This window comes from Thalassophryne amazonica, chromosome 16 (genome assembly GCF_902500255.1).
Source record: "Thalassophryne amazonica chromosome 16, fThaAma1.1, whole genome shotgun sequence".
Taxonomy (NCBI): Eukaryota; Metazoa; Chordata; class Actinopteri; order Batrachoidiformes; family Batrachoididae; genus Thalassophryne; species Thalassophryne amazonica.
In genome coordinates, this window is record NC_047118.1 from 67,709,956 (window position 1) to 67,717,868 (window position 7,913).

Consider the following 7,913-nt stretch of genomic DNA (forward strand, 5'->3'; position numbering starts at 1 on the left):
CCTTCCCCATAAAAGTGGGAAAATAAATTCCTTTAGGCACCGACGGCTCTAGTAAAAAGAATAAAGGTTTGGTTGAATCTGAAAAATAGACTGACATTGCTGCCCTGTAGTGCTAAATTCTTGCCATCACACGATCTCATAGTTGCATCATTTGTAATCATTGCTTGTCATTTGACTTCACTCCCATTGTGTGATCGGTTTTTCGTAATTTACACTCTTTTAAACATATCAATGTATGAAAATGAGCATCTTTTCTAGCGTAATTGGTTAAATATGTCGGTATTTTTTTGTACTCTGCACCATAACAGAGCGGGGTGTGTCGGTGGTTCTAGTCCCGTGGTAGGAACGTGGTTAGGTTAAGACTATACTTTCAGGGATTATTTCCACAGTCTCTGACTTGAGAAATGTGTTTCTAAAGTGTTCGGTCTCGCCAACCACGATGAAAAGTCCTGATACTTCTTTCTGAGCACGAAGCGGACAGAAAGAAATGATTCATTTTTTCCGCTTTGTGTCATTGATGAACATTTATTACCTCCACTAGGGGGCGATAAGGGGAGGAGTATAGTCAGAATGGCTGTAACTCTTTGTTCAAAACATTCCAGTCGTATCTTTTTGAACTCTCTCTTCTGCATCAGACTCCATCGTGTCAATGTTTACAATGTGCATGAGCATTAACAGGTGAAGGTGCTCATAAACATTAAGTTTCTTACGTATTTATTACGGCCACTCTTAAAACTTCAGTTATCTTTATCATTTTATTACTGGTAAATTTTTAGAATTGATTTAGATGACATATATTCATTATCTCACAGGAATATAGCAGAATTATCTGGGAACTGTTTTTTGCGCAGGAATTCATCAAGCACGTGGCCACCGGCATGCACTAACACAGAATACCCAGAAACTGGACAGTTGTTCGGCCAAAACGAGAGCGTCCATTTTTAGCTTGTCATAAGCTAAGCTAGTGGTGCTCGTGAGAGTGTGCAACCACAAGTAAAGAGCAGCACAATGTAGAGGTGGGTGGATCAATCTTAATATCGATAATATCGATACCAACGCTGGTATTGATATTGAACGATCCTCGTGTAAAAAGATCGATACTCAAGCTTTTTTTCTGTCCCGCATGCACTGACTGTTGCGCACGCAGATTCATCAAAGTCTACTCTCTGTCTGTAAGAGCAGCGCTGCGCTGTGTCACACATGGAGCAGTGCACCCTCCCCCCTCTGGTCTTTTGTTGTTGCGCTGTCATGTGGCTCAGCCGCGCCAGCTAACAGCCTTGCAGGTAGGCTCAGCCTGGCCCGCCCACTCAGCGCTCTCCTCTACCTCAGAAGATTTTGTTTTAAGTTGCGTTGAGTGATTTTTTTTAAACAAAAATGTTGATTGTGATAATAAAGTATTTTGTTGTCATGTACAATGTTTGGCGAAATTCTATCCTAGGTCTTTTGGATCCTTTGGATCTATGAATCTTAAATATGAAAAAGTATCGGTATCGGTATCGATATCTGCGATACTGGGCCTGTATTTACTTGGTATCGGATCAATACCAAAATTCCCACTATCGCCCACCACTAGCACAACGGTTCCAGCATGAAGCCCTGTTCAATTTTATTCAACCTTCATATTTTTTGCCAGAAAAATTACCTTGTCCAAAGCTGTCACACTCTATAAGGGATTTTAAAAAGAGAATTAATGTTAAAGAATCCCTTTACTTTTGTTCAATTTATTTATTCAACTGTTCATTGAATGTTTGTTAATATATATTTTTAAATAAAGTTTTGACAAGAAAAACATTGTGGGAGAGGCAAAAAGTGAGTAAAACCACCTTTAAAATATTTAGAACCACAAATAAATTTCATTCTTGGTTTGTTTATTTATTTTGCCATTAAAATTGGCCATCACTTATTAAAATAAAATAACTTCTCAAGGCCAGGGCTTCTCAAAGTCTAAGGGGCTAGTTAATCACAGCGCAGCAAATGAGCGAGTGAGGAGGAATGTAGATATCCCTCTGCTCAGTGCGTTCAGGCTGCTGCAGGCAGCGGGGGAGTGGGAGACCCACTGCCGCTCGGTGACAACAGAGACTTTCACTTTCAGTCGCCAAACATCAGAAAAGTCTCCAGTAATGCCAGGAAAAGTAGCTAGATTTATCGCTAGTCGCTTTTGAGAAAATAAGTCATCAAGGGGGGTTTGGAAAGTCACCAGATTTAGCAAGAAAGTCACTAAGTTGGCAACACTGAATGTAAACGCACGCAACGCAAACTCACCCATGCACAGCCCTGCACCAAACTGAACGTCCAGTACCGAATGGTTCAATACAAATATATGTACCGTTACACCCTTAATATATATGTATATGTTATATTTTTCAATAAAAATTTGATCACAAAAAAAGAAAAACAGTTTCTACCCGACAGCTGGTGGAGCTATGAATGCCACTGTAACCGCCAGGTCACATGCCACAATTGAAATGAATGCAATATTTATGTGCAATATTCACTGCTACTGAAATATCCACAATTTTGTACTTACTTTTCTCTTTTGTTATATGCAATCTCTTTTTTGCTACTATGTTCTTATATATTTTTTTCTTTTATAATTTGCACTTTGGACATACCTCTTTCATTCTGTAAAATTTTATGTTTATTTTTCTTTTCTCCTCCAGACCTTTCAAGTCTGTGTATGGTTTACTCTGGTTTATTTATATTTGCACTGAAAAGCTTGCACCTTACCTTTATTGTACTGGTTACAATGGCAATAAAGAATCTGTATGTGTATGAGAGACTATAGGCGAGACTAAGAACGAAGAATGACTGGTAGATTGAGAGCTTTGCCTTTTGGCTCAGCTCTCTTTTCATCACAACAGTACGGCAGAGCAAATACAATACCGCCCCTGCTGCGCCGATTCTCCAGCCAGTCTCACCTTCCATTGTCCCCTCACTCGTGAACAAGACCCCGAGGTACTTGAACTCCTTCACTTGGGACAAGACATCATTTCCTACAGTTTCTTGCTGAGAACCATGGCCTCAGATTCAAAGGTGCTGATCCTCATCCCAGCTGCTTCAAATTCGACTGCAAACCGACCAAATAAGTGCTGGAGGTCACAGACACGAACAGGACCACATCATTTGCAAAAAGCAGTGATGAGACCCTGAGCTCACCAAACTGAAGACCCTCTTCCCCCCCGACTACGCCTCGATATATTTTCCATGAATATCACAAACAAGATGGTGACAAGGTGCAGCCCTGACGGAGGCCAACCCCCACCATAAACAAGTCCAACTTACTGCCGACAACACAAACACAGCTCTCACATTGTGAGTACAGAAATGGCCTTGAGAAGGGACCCCCTCACTCCATACTCCTGCAGCACCTCCCACAGTATCTCCCGGGGTACCCGATCATATGCCTTCTACAAGTCCACAATACACATGTAGACTGGATGGGTATACTCCCAGACCGCTCCAGGATCCTTGTGAGAGTGAAAAGGTGGTTGGTTGTTCCACGACCAAGATGGAACCCACATTGTTCCTCTTCAAGCTGAGGTTTAACTATCGGCCAAACCCTCCTTTCCAGCACCCTGGAATAGACTTTACCAGGGAGGCTACGTATTGTGATGCCTGTGTAATTGGTATACACTTTCTGCTTTTTTAAATATGGGGACCACCACCCCAGTTTGCTACTCCTTAGGTACTCTCCCAGGCCTCCACGCAATGTTGAAGAGACTTCTCATCCAAGACAGTCCCTCCACACCCAGAGCCTTCACCATTTCTAGGCAGCTCTCATCAACTCCTGAGGCCTTGCCACTGCTGAATTGTTTGACTACCTCAGTGACTTCCACCAGGGAAATTGATGATGATCCCTCATCAGCTTCCAGCTTGGCCTCCACCACAGAGGGCGCTCCAGTCTGATGCAGGAGTTCCTCAAAGTGTTCCTTCCAGCATCCAATTACCTCCTCAGTTCAGGTCAACAGTCTCATCCTTACTGTAAACAGTTTGGATGGTTCCCCATTTACCTCTCCTGAGGTGCCTCACAGTCTGCCAGATGCACCTTGGTACTAACCGAAAGGTCCTTCTCCATGGTTACTCCGAACTCCTCCCACACCCACTGCTTTGTCTCCCTCACAGCAGAAGCTTCCACTCTTCGGGCCTGTTGGTACCCTACAACTGTCTCCGGAGTCCTCCAAGATAACATATCCGAGAAGGACCCCTTCTTCAGTCAGACGGCTTCCCTGACTGGTGTCCACCATGATGTTTGAGGGTTGCTGCCCCTTGAGGCACCTAAGACCTTCAGGCCACAGCTCCATGCTGAAGCTTCAGCAATGGAGGCTTAGAACATTGTCCATTCTGGTTCAATGCCCCCAACCTCCACAGGGATGCCAGAAAAGCCTGTGAGTTAAAGATCTGTTAGACAGTGGGCTCCTCCAGACATTCCCAGTTCACCCATCCATTTGGGTATACCAGGTCTGTCCAAAGGGCCCCCCCACCCTCTGATCCAGCTCACCGCCAGATGGTGAACAGTTGACAGCTCTGCTCCTCTCTTCATCCAAGTGTCCAGAATATAAGCCTCAGATCAGATGATACGATCACAAAATCAATCATCAACTTTCAGCCTAGGGTGCTCTGGTACCATGTACACTTATGAGCATCACTATGTTCAAACATGGTGTTTGTTATGGACAGTCCATGACTAGCACAGAAGTCCAATAACAAACAACCACTCCGGTTTCGATCAGGGAGGCTGATTATGCCTCTCCAGGTGTCACTGTCATTACCCATGTGTGAGTTGAAGTCCCCCCAGCAGAACAATGGAGTCCCCCACTGGAACCCCATGCAGGACTCCAGTCAGGGACACAGAGAAGACCGAATACTCCGAAGTGCTGTTTGGTGCATATGCACAAACAACAGTCAGAGCCCCCCCCCCCCCCCAAAGGCACAGGTAGGTGATCCTCTCATCTACCGGAGTAAACTCCAATGCGTGCCCCACACGCACCCGGCACCTCACATCCTGGCAGCACCAGAGAAGAATAAAGTCCACCCCCTATCAAGGGGAGTGGTTCCGGAGCCGCGGCTGTGCGTGGAGGCGAGGCCCACCAGATCTAACTGGTACTGCTCCACATCCTACCAAGCTCTGGCTACTTCCCCCACAGTGAGGTGACGCCCCCAGAGCTAGCCTCTGCCTCCCAGAGCTGGTCTGTTGAGGCCCAACAACTTTCACTGTCACCCATGGCACTGCGCACCCGACCCCAGCAATTCCCCCTGCGGATGGTGAGCCCATAGGGTGGAGATGGAAGGTCCACAATAGCCTTTTCTGGCTGTGCTCGGCCAGTCTCCGTGGCAAGCCTGGCCACCAGGTGCTCGCTGATGAATCCTCCATCCAGGCCTGGCTCTAGAAGGGGGGCCCCAGGCTTCCTCCGGGCCGGGTCACGTTTCCTCTTCCTCAATTATCTATGGAGTCATTATTCACAAAACTTTCTCATTTTAATTTCCTGCACATGTAGTTATAATCATGATAGAAACTTAATTTAGAAACATAATTTATTACCACCCTTGAAAAATGTCAGCTACCTATTTTATAAACACTGCCCAATGTAGAGCCCGTGCATCCCCACGGGCAACCCACTAGTTACCATCTTACATTTGGAGCACAAATTAACGCTTTTCACATCTTTTTTATTGCATGAGGTAGATAGTGTTTTAATATAAGATTAAGATTTTGCTTCTTTCTTCAACATACAAAAAGAGCGTTTGATTTTTAACACCTTACATTCATGGATACTAAACTTGGCCATCAATATAAGATAAGATAAGATCAACTTTATTTCTTCCAAAGTAAATTATTTTGCCAGAGTACTGAAACAGTAAACAGTGAACAATGCTTTTTTAACAATAAGTACAACAAATTTATGTGAAATGAGTGGAAGACATTTGCACAAGATATTCGACAATATTGCACATAACTCTGAATAACTGAATAACTCAATAACTCTGTTTATTATGTATTCATCCTGCAGAAGGGGGAGCATTTATACAGTCTGATTGCCACAGGTAGGAAAGACCTCCTGTGGCATTCTGTGGTGGTGCACCTCGGTGGTCTCAGTCTAATACTGAAGGTGCTCTGACAGGATGTCAGTGTGGCATGCAGGGGGTGGGAGGTGTTGTCCAGGATGCTGAGCAGTTTCCTCAGCATCCTGCTGTCTGACACCTGCACCACAGACTCCAGCTCAACCCCCAGGACAGAGTCAGCTCTCCTGATGGGCTTGTTGAGTCTGTTCGTGTCAGCCTACTGCCCCAGCACACTACAGTGTAGAACATGACGCTGGAGACCACTAAGTGATTAAACATCTGTAACATATTTCTGCAGACATTGAAAGATTTGAGCCTCCTGAGGAAGTATAGTTGGCTCTGACCTTTACTTTACACAGCATCTGTGTTTACAGTCCAGTCCAGTTTGTTGTCCATATGGACACCCAGGTACTTGTAGTCATCCGCAATGTCCACCTCAGTTCCATTGATGGTAACTGGGTTTGAACGAGTCTTCCATCTTCTGAAGCCCACCACCAGCTCCTTCGTCTTAGATACGTTGAGCTGGAGGTGGTTGAGTTCACACCACTTCACAAACCTGTCCACCACATTCCTATACTCAGGCTCCTGGTCTCTGCCGATGCAGCCCACATTGGCAGAGTTATCTGAAAACATCTGTAGGTGGCAGGACTGTGACCGGAACCTGAAGTCTGAAGTGTAGAGTGTGAACAGAAAGGGAGACAGGCCTGTCCCCTGTGCCGCCCCCATGCTACTCTTGATGGTGTCGGATGTAATGTCCAGAAGCCTGTGGGTGGCTTGTGATGTAGTTGGCAATCCAGGCCACCAGTGGAGCCTCCATCTTCATGTCACGTAGCTTATTGCTGAGCAAGTCAGGCTGGATGGTGCTGAACGCACAGGATAAGTTGAAGAACATGACTCTCCCAGTGCTGCCTGCCTCCTCCAGGTGAGAGTAAGCTCTGTGCAGCATGAAGATGATGGCATGAGGCCGTCAGGACCTGCAGCCTTTCCTGGACACAGGCAACTAAATTCTCTTCTCACATCCTCAGCAGTGATGGTGATGGGAGATGTCAAGGAGAGTGAGGGAGTAGTAGAGGAGGGGAGTGGGAGGTGAGTGCACAGGGGAGGGGAGCAATGAGAGGAGCTGACAGAAGGGTAGGCAGAGTCCATGTAGTCAAACCTGGTGAAGAACAGGTTTAGCTCGTTGCTCTCATGTAGGCATCCTTCCATCATTTGGTCCTTCTTCTTACCATGACCAGTGATGCTTCTCATCCCACTCCACACCTCCCTCATGTTGTTCTGCTGGAGTTTGCACTCGAGCTTCCTCCTGTAACTGTACTTCCCCTCTGCAATCTTCTCCCTCAGTTCAAACTGCACCCTTTTCAGCTCCTCCCTGTCACCACTCCTGAATGCTGCCTTCTTCCTGTTCAGTGTTGCCTTGATGTCCCTGGTCACCCACGTTTTGTTATTTGGGTAATGGAGCACAGTCTTGGTTGGGATGATATTGTCTGTACAGAAGTTGATACAATCCGTTATACAGTCCGTAATGCTTTCGATGTCCTCCCCCTGCACCTCACAGAGCACACTCCAGTTGGTCACCTCAAGACATCCATGAAGATGGTCTTCTGCCTCCTGTGACCACCTCCATACCACTCTGGTGATCACCAGACTGCAGGGATGTAAAGTGGCTCTAAATAGACCAGGCTGTGGTCCGCTTTGCCAAGGGAGGGCTGTGGCACTGTATGCTTTCTTGACATTAGCATACAGCAGGTCTATTGTCTTATTGTGTCTTGTTTTACAATCAACAAATTGCTTGAAAGTAGGAAGGAATGTTGATGGTTAAAATGTGCAGAGATACGATGGGATTACACAGAAAA

The 7,913-nt window shown here is 45.7% G+C and overlaps 1 non-coding gene across 1 annotated transcript; it reads left to right on the top strand.

Annotated features, from left to right (window-relative positions):
- The first annotated feature begins 358 nt into the window (after positions 1–358).
- LOC117528817 lies at positions 359–575 on the top strand. The gene has a single exon (XR_004565877.1). It is a non-coding gene; the product is annotated as a small nucleolar RNA U3 (small nucleolar RNA).
- Positions 576–7,913: the final 7,338 nt, after the last annotated feature.